At 41.0% G+C, this 14489-nt stretch overlaps 1 pseudogene; it reads left to right on the top strand.

Annotated features, from left to right (window-relative positions):
- Positions 1 to 9284: 9284 nt before the first annotated feature.
- On the top strand, positions 9285 to 10499 carry LOC110291638 (phosphoglycerate kinase 1-like; annotated as a pseudogene).
- The last annotated feature ends 3990 nt before the right edge of the window (positions 10500 to 14489 follow it).

Here is a 14489-nt window from a genome sequence, read left to right as displayed (position 1 = left end):
ATTTCCATCATCTGTTTGGATGTGTTTTCCTGTTTTTCTGTAAGGACTTCTACCTCTTTGATTATGTTATCCTGTTTTTCTTTAAGGATTTGTAACTCTTTAGCAGTGTTCTCCTGCAATTCTTTAAGAGATTTTTATGCTTCCTCTTTATGGTCTTCTACCTGTTTACCAGTGTTCCTTTGTATTTCTTTAAGTGTGTTATTAAAGTCCTTCTTGAAGTCCTCTACCATCTTCATGAGATATGCTTTTAGATCCGTGTCTAGCTTTTCCGGTGTGTTGGGGTGCCCTGGACTGGGCGAAGTGGGAGTGCTGGGTTCTGATGATGGTGAGTGGTCTTGGTTTCTGTTTGTAAGATTATTACGTTTTCCTTTCAACATCTGGTAATCTCTGGGGTTAGTTGTTGTCGTCACTGTTTAAAGATTGGAGCAGAAGCTGTGTTCCACTCACCAGCAGTCTCAAAATCCTGTGGCGGGGGTCATGGGTAGCTGGTGGTACCCTGCTGCTGGTCCGGCCGGAAGAGGCCTGTGGTCCTACTCAGGCTGGTTTTCTGCTTCCCTAACTAATGCAGTCTCAGGTCCTGCGCACAATTGGATTGGAGCAGAAGTTGTGTTCCACTCACCAGAAGTCTTAAGATCCTGTGGTGGGTGTTGTGGGTAGCTGGCGAGTGTCAGCCGACCCTGCGCCCTAGATACCCCGGTGCTTTTCTGACCGGAAGAGGCTTGTGGCCCTACTCAGGCCGGATTTCTGCCTCCCCAACCAAAGCAGTCTCAGGTCCCCCATGATTGGACTGGAGCAGAACCTGTGTTCCACTCACCAGCAGTCTCAAAATCCTGTGGCGGGGGTCGTGGGTAGCTGGCGGTGTCAGCCACCATGTGCTCTAGCTACCCCGTGCTGGTCCCGCGGGAAGAGCATGGCTTCATTTTCATTGAACTCTAAAAAGTCCTTAATTTCTTTCTTTATTCCTTCCTTGACCAAGGTATCATTGAGAAGAGTGTTGTTCAGTTTCCATGTGAATGTTGGCTTTCTATTATTTATTTTGTTATTGAAGATCAGCCTTAGTCCATGGTGATCTGATAGGATGTATGGGACAATTTCAATATTTTTGTATACGTGGAGGCCTGTTTTGTGACCAATTATGTGGTCAATTTTGGAGAAGGTACCATGAGGTACTGAGAAGAAGGTATATCCTTTTGTTTTAGGATAGAATGTTCGGTAGATATTTGCCAGATCCATTTGATTCATAACTTCTGTTAGTTTCACTGTGTCCCTGTTTAGTTTCTGTTTCCATGATCTGTCCATTGGTGAAAGTGGTGTGTTGAAGTCTCCCACTATTATTGTGTGAGGTGCAATGTGTGCTTTGAGCTTTACTAATGTTTCTTTAATGAATGTGGCTGCCTTTGTATTTGGAGCATAGATATTCAGAAATGATAATTCCTCTTGGAGGATTTTACCTTTGATGAGAATAAAGTGCCCTTCTTTGTCTTTTTTGATGACTTTGGGTTGGAAGTCAATCTTATCAGATATTAGAATGGCTACTCCAGCTTGTTTCTTCATACCATTTGCTTGGAAAATTGTTTTCCAGCCTTTCATTCTGAGGTAGTGTCTATCTTTTTCTCTGAGATGAGTTTCCTGTAAGCAGCAAAATGTTGGGTCTTGTTTGTGTAGCCAGTTTGTTAGTCTATGTCTTTTTATTGGTGAGTTGAGTCCATTGATATTAAGAGATATTAAGGAAAAGTGATTGTTGCTTCCTGTTATTTTTGTTGTTAAAATTGGCATTCTGTTCTTGTGCTGTCTTCTTTTAGGTTTATTGAGGGATTACCTTCTTGTTTTTTCTAGGGCGTGGTTCCCATCCTTGTATTGATTTTTTTCTGTTATTATCCTTTGAAGGGCTGGATTCGTGGAAAGATAATGTGTGAATTTGGTTTTGTTGTGGAATACTTTGGTTTCTCCATCTATGGTAATTGAGAGTTTGGCTGGGTTTAGTAGCTTGGGCTGGAATTTGTGTTCTTTTAGTGTCTTTATAACATCTGTCCAGGATCTTCTGGCTTTCATAGTCTCTGGTGAAAAATCTGGTGTAATTCTGATAGGCTTGCCTTTATATGTTACTTGGCCTTTTTCTCTTACTGCTTTTAGTATTCTATCTTTATTTAGTGCATTTGTTGTTCTGATTATTATGTGTTGGGAGGTATTTCTTTTCTGGTCCAGTCTATTTGGAGTTCTGTAGGCTTCTTGTATGTTCATGGGCATCTCTTTCTTTAGATTTGGGAAGTTTTCTTCTATAATTTTGTTGAAGATGTTTGCTGGTCCTTTGAGTTGAAAATCTTCACTCTCTTCCACTCCTATTATCCGTAGGTTTGGTCTTCTCATTGTGTCCTGGATTTCCTGGATGTTTTGAGTTAGGATCTTTTTGCACTTTCCATTTTTTTTGATTGTTGTGCCGATGTTCTCTATGGAATCTTCTGCACCTGAGATTCTCTCTTCCATCTCTTGTATTCTGTTGCTGATACTCGCATCTATCGTTCCAGATTTCTTTCCTAGGGTTTCTATCTCCAGTGTTGCCTTATTTTGGGTTTTCTTTATTTTGTCTACTTCCCTTTTTAGGTCTAGTATGGTTTTGTTCATTTCCATCATCTGTTTGGATGTGTTTTCCTGTTTTTCTTTAAGGACTTCTACCTGTTTGGTGGTCTTTTCCTGTTTTTCTTTAAGGACTTCTACCTGTTTCATTGTGTTATCCTGTTTTTCTTTAAGGACTTGTAACTCTTTAGCAATGTTCTCCTGTAATTCTTTAAGTGAGTTATTAAATTCCTTCTTGATGTCCTCTATCATCATGAGATATGCTTTTAAATCCAGGTCTAGCTTTTCGGGTGTGTTGGGGTGCCCTGGACTGGGCGAAGTGGGAGTGCTGGGTTCTGATGATGGTGAGTGGTCTTGGTTTCTGTTAGTAAGATTCTTACGTTTACCTTTCGCCATCTGGTAATCTCTTGAGTTAGTTGTTATAGTTGTCTCTGTTTAGAGATTGTTCTTCTGGTGATTCTGATTATTGTCTATCAGCAGACCTGGGTGACAGTCTCTCTCCTCTGAGTTTCAGTGGTTAGAGCACTCTCTGCTGGCAAGCTCTCCTCTTACAAGGAAGGTGCACAGATATCTGGTGTTTGGACCTCCTCCTGGCCGAAGAAGAAGGCCCAAAACAGGACCTTTCCCAGATGCTGTGTTTCTTTGGCAGGTCACAGAAGCTGTCAGCTTCTGTGGTGCACACTCTCAACTGTGCAGACTAAGTTCCTAAGTTCGGTGGAGTCCTGGAACCAAGATGGCGCTCCCTGCTCCTGAGGCAGAGGGCTCCCGTGCAGGGCGGACCACTGACCTCCGGCTGGGAGGGTGCCGGATGTCTGCAGCCCCAAAAGGGTGCTGCCTCAGTGGCTCTGTGGCTCCCGCCTGTCCCAGAAGATGTCCGCCTCTGTGGTGCACATTCTCACCTGTGCAGACTAAGTTCCTAAGTTCGGCGGAGTCCTGGAACCAAGATGGCGCTCCCTGCTCCTGAGGCCAAACTTTGGACTTTTAACATTGTTTCGACTGCTATAGACTATGAGGACTTTGAAAGTTGGACTAAATGCATTTTGCATTATGCTATGTTTAAGTATGGCCCCCATAGATCCATGTTTTTGAGCAAGTCTATGGGGACCAGAGAGTGGAATGTGATGGTTTGTATATCCTTGGACCAGGGAGTGGCACCATCTGGAGGTGTGGCCTTGTTGAAATAGGTGTGACCTGGTTGGAATGGGTGTGTCACTGTGGGTGTGGGCATAAGATCCTCACCCTAGTTGCCTGGAAGTCAGTCTTCCACTAGCAGCCTTTGGATGAAGACATAGAACTCTCAGCTGCTCCTGCACCATGCCTGCCTGGATACTGCCATGCTTCCACCTTGATGATAATAGACTGAATCTCTGAACCTGTAAGCCAGCCCCAATTAAATGTTGTTTTTATAAGACTTGCCTTGGTCATGGTGTCTGTTCACAGCAGTAAAACCCTGACTAAGACAGTCACTAAATAAGACAATTAAGTAAAAGTAGTATGTGATCCTTATGAGATACAAAGTTTACCATAGGTGAGTGAGTGTGTGTGTGTGTGTGTGTGTGTGTGTGTGTGTGTGTGTGTGTGTTAGTATGATGTTCCTAAGGGATCATTACAGTAGAGCCACAGGTTTCATAGATTTCAAAATCTATGAAAAATAAAAATAGTTAAAACACACCCCCAGCAATGAGCATTGAGACACCTTGTTGTTGGTTGTGTCCTTATTTGTGTCCGTGGCAGAGCAGATGACAGTCCTTTGTTCATCCTAGTGTGATGACGAGCTAGATGGATAAGCTGTCTTATGTCTAGGATTCATAAAAATCAAATCAAAATAAATTCATCAAATCAAATCTAGGTAGCACATCACAGGAGGAGGAAAATAGAAAGAGACCTGTGGACAACCTTGTTACCCACAGACCTGCCCTCAATCACACGGCACAGGTAGGCCAGAGACTCTCACTTGCCACTTTGCTGCACAGAATAAATGGAGGATGTTGCCCAGGGATCCATTAGCCATGTGGCCAGCAGGCAGCAGGATATTGTGGTCAGATGGAAGAGAAAGAGAAGATGAGTAGCTTGAGCATTGTGAAGAAAGATGGAAAAAGAACTTGAGGGTGGAGAGGAGTGGCTTGCTATGAGTGACCAGGCCCACCCTTTGGGGCTAAGGTGAGGTCCCAGACTGTGTTGTCACTGTGTCAGTTCCTGGCTATGCAGCAGCAGGGAGGTCAGTGTCAATGTCCATGGCCCACATTACCACTAGAGAATATGGGGATGTCCTTGTTTGGGGAAGCCACCAGGGATCATGGGAATGTCCAGGGGCTGAGAATAACTGAACTTGCCCCTCACTGTATGCTGCAGCCTTGAGGAGAGTGGGTATTGCACCTCACCTGGGCAATACAGAGGAGCTGGTCCTGATGGTGAAGGCAGGAGTGAGCCAGTCCTGAGTGTATTACATGGAGATACCTGGCCTAAACCCTCACAGGCTGTGGCACTGCAGAGAATAGGCCCCAAACTTTGACTGGCAAACACAGGGACACCAGCTCTGGAGGCTTGAGGGCAGGTAAGCTGGATGTGAGGGCATGAGAGCAAGAGAGCATACCCTGCCTCCTACCAATGGCAGCATTGGGTGGCCTAGGTGGTGCAGTGCTGGAGAACTTACCCTGGAAGTGCAGATAATGGAGAGATAGCAGGCTCTTCACCCAGCTCAGGTACTACCCAGACCCATACCAGGACTCTGAGTTAGCCCAACCCAAAATATATATCATCTGCTCAAAAATGGTTAGGACATGTGAAGTGGCAAGTCTTGCTGTTTCAAAACCATTACACCAGGCAAAAACAGCATAAAATGGGAGGAGTCCCAGTGAGGATCCAATACTGATGATGTCACAGAAGCCAGAGACCTTGAGCCATACCAATAACTCGTTGCAATGAATATTTGCAAGTGAAGATGTGTAGACAGAGGGATAATCTATGGGACACAGTGTGACATACTAGAGCTTCCATGATGAGATTTTTCTATGCTTTCTTTTTACTTATTTGCTTGCTTGCTTGCTTGCAAGGAGGCTACAAGGGTGAAGGCTGTTTTGCTGAAGCAGACATGTGAGAGGATGTTTTGAGAACAGGAATGCTATATTTTACTGGATGGTTTCTGGTTAAAGGGCAGTTGATGTTTTGCTGCAGCAGATACTTGAGAGCAAACATGATATTTGGAAAGAGTATAAGTATAACCCAACAGACAGTGGACTATAGTTTCGTGAATGGGTGCTTTACTGGTCTTCGTTGACAAAGCTCTGGCCTTGCTTTTTTGCTGAACTTCTCTTGTGACTACATAGAGAGAATTGCACCAAAGAAATTCTTGTGCTGTTCTGGCTGCTTCTTGCTGCCTCTGGACACCTGCCAACTGGTAGAATCTTGTGGTTTCTTCTGGATTGAGCTGCTGCTGCTGATTTGTATTTGGCACTTTGCTAGTGTACTACACTGCTAACAAGAAAGATTAGAATCACCCCAAAGAAATACTTCTAAAGAGGTCCATGTCACCCTTGTCCTATTAGCCATCATTTTTCTTTACCTCTGGTGAGTAGTGGGATAGAAGGGAGGTTGAAGTGTTAAGAACCCTTATTAAATTAGGTTTTAAACAATTTAAGCCTACAGACCATACTTTTTTTTTTTTCTAAAAAGGGCTTATGGAATCCCATGTAAACATGATCAGATCAAATGAAAAAATACAAAGAGAATTTTTAAGTATCTAAGGTAAATATACCAACTCCATAATAATGATATTGTTATAAGACTAATAACAGATTTCTCTTCAGAGATACAATAAACCAAAAGGAAATATTAAATGTATTCCAAATCCTGAAATATAGTAAGTACCAATAAAGATTACTATAATATCAAGGGTATAGTTTAGAAACAAACAAACAAACAAAAAGATGTTCTATATTAAGAAAAGATTAAGAAATTCATAAATAGCAAATCATTATTCAAAACATGAATAAAATGAGTGAGAATAAGCCTGTGAGGGCTCAATCTTTTAGAAAGAAAACCAGGCAGCTAAGGGTGTTCTGAAATATCGGGGAAAAAGTCTCACATCAACTGATTGTCCAATACCAAATCGTTAGCTCTGAAAACATACATAAAAGTAACATTGCATAGACAAAGCAAGTTACACTTAGGAATATACTTGTTTGTGTGTGCACACGCATGCAAGCACGTGTGTGTGTGTGTGTGTGTGTGTATGTATGTGTGTGTGTGTGTGTGTGTTCAATAACAAAAAAGAGACCATAACTTTAAAAGAGAGTGGAAATTTTGAGACTAGAAAAGGGAAGGGGAAATGAAAAAATTATATTAATCTCAAGAAAGAGTAAAAGGAAATACAAAAGTAACTATCACCACAAAAAGATGAACCCTATTAAATGTGTAGGTACTTAAGAGAGAAGAAAAAAAAATAATTGTAACGAACCATCAAGCCACAAACTTGAATAACTGTAGAAATGCGGTAATAATCTCTACTTAGAGAAACTAGGAGAAAAAACTATAGATGTCAATAATATTAATAATTTCCTTGACTGTAAACAGAGTGACTTCTTGAACTAAAGACCAGATCTCCCTTCTAGTCTACACCTGTATGGGGCAGATTGCTCTCTCTCTCTCTCTCTCTCTCTCTCTCTCTCTCTCTCTCTCTCTCTCCCTCCCTCCCTCCCTCCCTCTCTCTCTCTCTCAATACTGTACAGTCTGCAGGTCTCCTAGGATGTCTGCTACAGACAGAGTAACAGGGAAGATACCTGCTCAGATAAATGCAGCAGCTGAAACACCCAAGGTACCCAGTGGCCACAAGATCCCTCCACTCTGTGCAAATGCCATATCCCTTCCAGTTTGAAACTCTGCCCAAGCAGATCAACATGTCTGTCACTCTCAGCACCACAGTCTCCCAGCACAGCAAGTCCTTGATACCTCAATACACCTGAAATGTATGATACTGACCTAAAATTCCATCTCATGAAGATAATAGAGACCTTTAAGGAACTAAAATAAATAAATAAATAAATAAATAATAACAAAAAGAAATACAAGAAACACAATCAAAGAGGGAAGGAATTGAACAAAGTGGTTTGAGACCCAAAAATGGAAATAGAAACAATAAAGAAATCACAAATAGAGGCAACACTGGAAATGAAAAACCCTAGGAAAGAGGTCAGGAGCTACAGATGGAAGCATCAACAACAGAATTCAAGAGATAGAAGAGAGAATCTCAGGCATAAAAGATACCATAGAAGATATTGACACACAATAGTCAAAGAAATTTCAAAGCCCAAAAAATTCCTAGTTCAAAACATCCAGGAAATCCAGAACACAATGAAAAGACCAAATCAAAGAATAATAGGAATAGAAGACAGCAAAGATTCCCAGCTCAACGGGCCAGAAAATATATTCAACAAAATCATAGAAGAAAACTTCCCCAATCTAAAGAAAGAGATTGCCATAAAAGTACAAGAAGCTTACAGAAAATCAAAATAGATTAGAACAGAAAAATAAATGCTCTTGTTACATAATAATCAAAACACTAAATGCACAGAAGAAAGAAAAAATATGAGCCTGGACAGATGTCATGTAGACCCTAAGAGAACACAAACGACAGCCCAGGCTACTATACTCATCAAACCTCTAAGGCATCATTATCTTAGGGTTTTACTGCTGTGAACAGGCACCATGACCAAGACAAGTCTTATAAAAAAAAAAAAAACAACTTTAATTGGGACTAGCTTACAGGTTAAGAGGTTCAGTCCATTATCATCAAGTTGGGAGCATGGCAGTATCAAGGCAGGCATGGCACAGGCAGAGCTGAGAGTTCTACATCTTCATCCAAAGGCTGCTAGTGGAAGACTGACTTCCAGGCAACTAGGGTGAGGTTCTTTAAGCCCACACCCAAAGTGACACACCTACTCCAACCAGGTCACACCTATTCCAACAAGACCACACCTCCAAATGGTGCCACTCCCTGGTCTAAGAATATACAAACTATCACAATCATAGATGGAAAAATCAAAATATTCCATGACAAAACCAAATTTAAACAATATATATCTACTAATCTAGCCCTACAGAGGATTCTAGGAGGAAAACTCCAACACAAGGAGAGATTCTATATCAAAGAATAAACAAGATATTACTCATGTCACAACAAACCTGAAAGGAGAGAATCACACACACACACAATACCACTTTCAACAACAAACAACAGGAGCTAACAATCACCTGTCTTTAGAGTAGAATTTTACCAGAACTTCAAAGAAGAGCTAATACCAACACTCCTCAAACTATTCCATACAATAGAAAGAGAAGAAAGACTACCTAATCATTCTATGAAGCCACAGTTACTCTGATATCTAAACCACACACTCAACAAAGAAAGAGAACTTCAGACCAATTTTGCTTATGAATATTGATGCAAAAGCACTTAGAACATTTTAGCAAACCGAATCAAAACCATCATTCATCAGACCATGTAGCCTTCATCCCAGAAATGCAGGGGTGGTTCAATATACAAATATTTATTAACATAATCCACAATATAAACAAACTCAAAGAAAAAACTCATATGATCATCCATTAGAGGCTTTCAAAGCATTTGACAACACACACTACCCCCTCATGTTAAAAGTATTGGAAAGCCTCTTCCTCAGGTCTGAGCCTCTTGACCTCACAGTGTTGCCAAAATGTGACTTTCTAATGAACTGATTTTAGACAAGCTGGGCATGAAGTGGAAGCAGGTTATGATGAAGGTGGACTTTAATGTTCCTATGAAGAACAACCAGATAACAAATAACTAAAGGATCAAGGTTCTATTCCAAGCATCAAATTCTGCTTGGACAACGGAGCCAACTCAGTTGTTCTTATGAGCCAGACAGGCTGGCTTGATGGTTTTCCATGCCTGATAAGTACTCCTTAGAGTCAGTTGCTGCAGAACTCAAATCTCTGCTTGGAAAGAATGTTCTGTTCTTGAAGGATTATGTGAGCCCAGAAGTAGAGAATGCTTGTGCCAACCCAGTGGCTGGGATTGTCATCCTGCTAGAGAGCCTCCACTTTAACGTAGAGGAAGAAGAGAAGGAAAAAGATGCTTCTGGGAACAATGTTAAAGCTGAGTCAGTGAAAACTGATGCTTTCTGAGTCTCACTGTCAAAACTGAGAGATGTCTATGACAATGGTGCTTTTGGGACTGTACACCAAGTCCACAACTCCATGGGGTGTGTGAGTCTGCTACAGAAGGCTGGTGGAGTTTTGATGAAGAATGAATGGATAGCCTTCCTGGCTATATTAGGAGGAGCTAAAGTTGCAGTCAAGATCCAGCTGATCAATAATATGCTAGACAAGGTCAATGAGATGATCATTGGTGGTTGAATAGCTTTTACCTTCCTTATGGTGCTCAAATACTTGGAGATTGGCACATCTCTGTATGATGAAGACAGAGCCAAGATTGTCAAAGATCTCATGTCTAAAGCTAAGAAAAATGATGTGAAGATTACATTGCCTGTTGATTTGTCACTGCTGACAAATTTGAGAAGAATGCCAAGACTGGCTGAGCTACTGTGAACTCCTGTATACCTGCTGGATGGATGAACTTGGGCTGTAATACTGAGAGCAGCAAGAAATATGTTGAGGCTGTGGCCTGAACTAAGCAGATTGTTTGGAGTGGTCCTGTTGGGGTATTTGAATGGAAAGCCTTTGCCAGGGGAACCAAGTCACTCATGTATGAGGTGATGAAAGCCAGTTCTAAGGGTTGCATCAATATTAGGTGTGGAGACACTGCCACTTGTTGTGCCAAATAGAACACAGAGAATAAAATCAACCATGTGAGCACTGGGGGTGGTGCCAGTCTAGAGCTCCTGGAAGGTAAAGTCCTTCCTGGGGTGGATGTTCTCAGCAAAATTTAGTGTTTTCCTGCCTTTGGTTCCTGTGCACAGCCCCCAAATCAACCTAGTATTTTTCCCATCTCATTTGGTGTTAGAGCAAGAGTCAGCTAGTAGCCGAGATGCAGCACCAGGAATTCTTACACAGTTGCACAGCATGTCAACTTGTCTTTACTGCATCAGGATTTGTCTACATTCTTCAAGATCCCATTTAAATTCCTTAGTGACTAAAATCATTGTGAATTGTAGAGAGCATTTACATTCTGCCTGTGAAAGGAACTGAACTGTAAAAGCTTAGCTCCCTTTGATGTATATAGCTTCTGGTTAGCTTTGTCTCTGTTCATGACTCAACATGGAAATACAATGAAATTCCAGTTGTGGATTCAGAGAAGTTGATGATCTATTAAACAATAAAGATGTCCACTGGGGGTGCAGAGAGGGGGAGTATTGGAGAGATCAGGAGTTCAAGGATGTTACCTAAACATAATTAAAAAAAACAATATACAGCAAACCATCAGCCAATATCAAATAAATGGAGAGATACTTGAAGCAATCCCACTAAAACCAGGGACAAGACAAGGGTGCCCACTCCCTTGGTATCTATTCAATATAGTACACGAAGTTCTAGCTAGAGCAATAAGACAATAAAAGGAGATGAAGGGAATACAATTCAGAAAAGAGGAAGTCAGGTATCATTATTTGCAGATAATATGAAAGAATAGATAAGCGACTCAAAAATTCTACTGGAGAACTTCTACATCTGATAAACAACTTCAGTAAAGTGGTTGGATATAAAATTAACTCAAACAAATCAATAGCCTTCCTTTATACAAGTGATAAAGCAGTTGAGAAAGAAATTAGGGAAATAACACTCTTCACAATAGTCACAAATAGTATAAAATATCTTGCTGTAACTCTTACCAAGCAAGTGAAAGATTTATATGACAAGAACTTCAAATCCCTGAAAAAAGAAATTGAAGAAGACCTCAGAAGGTGGAAAGGTGGATTGGTAGGATAAACATAGTAAAATTGGCCATCTTAGCAAAAACAACATATATATTTAATGAAGTCCCCCTCAAAATTCCAACCCAATTCTTCACAGACATAGAAAGAAGAATCCTCAATTTCATATGGAAAAACAAAAACATCCAGGACAGACAAAACTATTCTCAACAATAAAAGTACTTCTAGAGGAATCACCATCCCTGACCTCAATGTACTAAAGAGCATCAGTAGTAATATTTTTTTAAAGCATGGTATACAGGAACAAAAAAAGTTGAACAATGGAATAGAACTTAAGACCCAGAAATAAGCCCACAGACTAATGGACACTCGATCTTTGACAAAGAAGCCAAAACATACAATGGAGAAAAAGAAAACATCTTCAAGAAATGATGCTAGTGTAACTGACAGTCTGTATGTAGAAAAATGAAAATAGATTCATATTTATTACTTTTCACAAAGCTCAAGACCAAGTGTACCAAGGACTTCAACATAAAACCAGATACACTGAATCTAATAGAAGAGAAAGTAGGAAAGAGCCTTGAACTCATTGGCACAGGGGGAAATTTCCTAATCAGAATTCTAATGGCTCTAAGACCAACAGTTGAGAAATTGGTAACCTACAGATTGAAGAAAAAAACTTCACTAACCCCATCTCTGATAGAGGGTTAATATCCAAAATATATCAAGAACTCAAAAAACTAACCTCCATAAAAGCAGATAACCCAATTTAAAAATGGGGTACAGAGCTAAATAGAGATTTCACAACAGAGAAATCTCAAATAGCCAAAAGAACTTAAAGAAGTGTTCAAAGTCCTTAGTCATCCAGGAAATGGGAATTAAAATGACCCTGAAACTCCACCTTAGACCAATCAGAATGGCTAAGATCAAAAACACAGGTGACAGCACATGTTGGCGAGGGTATGGAGAAAGAACAATCCTCCATTGCTGGTGGGATTGAAAACTGGTATAACCACTCTGGAAATCAACCTGGCAGTTCCTCAGAAAATTGGAAATAGAACTACCTGAACCTCTAGCTATGCCACTCTTGGGCATATACCCAAAAGCTGCCTTACCATACCACAGGGACATTTGTTCCACTATGTTCATAGCAGCTTTATTTGTGCCACACCCACTCCAATGAAGACTGCGTGCTACACCCAAAAGCTTGGACACAGTCCCAAGGCAAAAATTTCATGGAAACTTAGCCTCCTGGAGCCTTGGCATCCCATAGCACGAATGCTCCAAACTTGTCCTTGCATTAGTCAGTGAATTGATCTGTGTGCTTTCTTTCAGTATCATTTTATTATAGGTGCCTCTAAGGAATGATTTTACAAATACCTAAATTAGGTTGAACTTTACTTCCTGGCGTTCACCAATGTCCTAGGCAGTCCTGCAGCTGACCTTGGACTTGGAAATTCATAAGAATGTTACTTGTTCAGACAAAATGTCCCAGTATTGACAGTTAGTAATCAGACATCTCACAGTTTGCCAGATAGGAGCTAGTAATCTCAGGACTAGTTCAAAATAGTAAACTTAGAATTCTCATTACAGACATGAATGGCAGCCTACATTACATAATAGTAGAAGGAAGGTGGGTTGTGGTCTAAGAAGGAACTAGAGTATTGTATTGTTCTTGTAATGGTTAGTAGAATGAAACTTCTCTGGTGCATGTTTTTCTCTAGGTCCAGGGGAGTAGCATAATTAAGTATTTACTAAGGAACCCATGGTAGTGGGTCAAATAATAGACTAGTATTACCCCTGGGCATTTTAGACTTTTCACCTGGCTCCTGTGAATTGCTGATTTTAGATAGGGCTGATCTTATCTCATTTGTAAACACTGCCTGGTTCCTTCCAGTCTTTATGTATGCATTTTTCTCTGGTTTTTGTAAAGAACCATTATGCATCTCAATGTACCTTGGCTGATGTATCATCTAGCTTTTTTTGTTTGTCTCTGTATTATAAGTCTGATGCTCGCTTTGAGAAATTACATTCAGATCAACACTCCCTTGTATTTGTGTCTGTTTGTCACCCTGGCTAACTACTTGCCTACCTGAATACAGGGACCCTGATTCCCCATGGTTTGAGGGACCCACTGAGTCCAGTCCATGGCATATTTGTAGTAGCCAGAAGCTGGAAAACACCCAGATGTCCCTCAGACAAAGAATGGATATAGAAAATGTGTTTCATTTTCACAGTGAGATACTATTCAGATATTAAAATTGAAGACATCATGAGTTTTGCAGGTAAATGGATGGAACTAGAAAATATCATCCTGAGTGAAGTACCCAGACCCAAAAGGACATACATGGTATGTGTTCACTAATAAGTGGATGTTAGCCAAAAACAGAAGACCTAGGATACAACCCACAGACCATAAGAAGTTTAATAATCAGAAGGACCAAGTGAGGATGCTTCAGTCCCATTTATAAGGGGAAAGAACATAATCATGGGAGGCAGAAGGAGGGAGGGAATTACGTGAGAGAGGGGAGGGGGAAGTGGAAAGAGGAACTGGATCAGGTATGGCAGGGAGGAGAGAAGCCCAGAGGATCAACAGAATGAGTAGAAACATGCATCCTTGGTCATAGGAGGGGGGTAACCCTCTAGAAAGTACCAGAGACCCCAGGAAGTATGAGACTCTCAAGACTCAATGGGATTGACCTTGAATGAAATGCCTAACAGTTGAGAGAGGAAACTCAAAGAGTATACCTCCAGTAGAAACACAGGGCCTCAAAGGGAGGGCTAAGATTACCAACACGCATTCAAAATTTCTGACCCAAAGTGTTCCTGAAAGGCAGGGACAAAAATGGAGAAGAGACTAAGCGAAAGGTAGTCCAACTGGGGATCTATCTCATGGGGAAACACCAAGGCTTGACACTATTACTGATGATATGATGTGCTTACAGACAGGTGCCTAGCATGGCTGTTCTCTGAGAGGCCCTGACACAGAGCAGATACAGATACTTACACCCAACCACAGAACTGAAGTCAAGGACCCCTATGTTTGAATTA

This window comes from Mus caroli, unplaced genomic scaffold, assembly GCF_978045245.1.
Source record: "Mus caroli unplaced genomic scaffold, Mus_caroli_1 scaffold_3, whole genome shotgun sequence".
NCBI classification, from domain to species: domain Eukaryota; kingdom Metazoa; phylum Chordata; class Mammalia; order Rodentia; family Muridae; genus Mus; species Mus caroli.
This window is presented reverse-complemented; position numbering and strand designations above follow the sequence as displayed.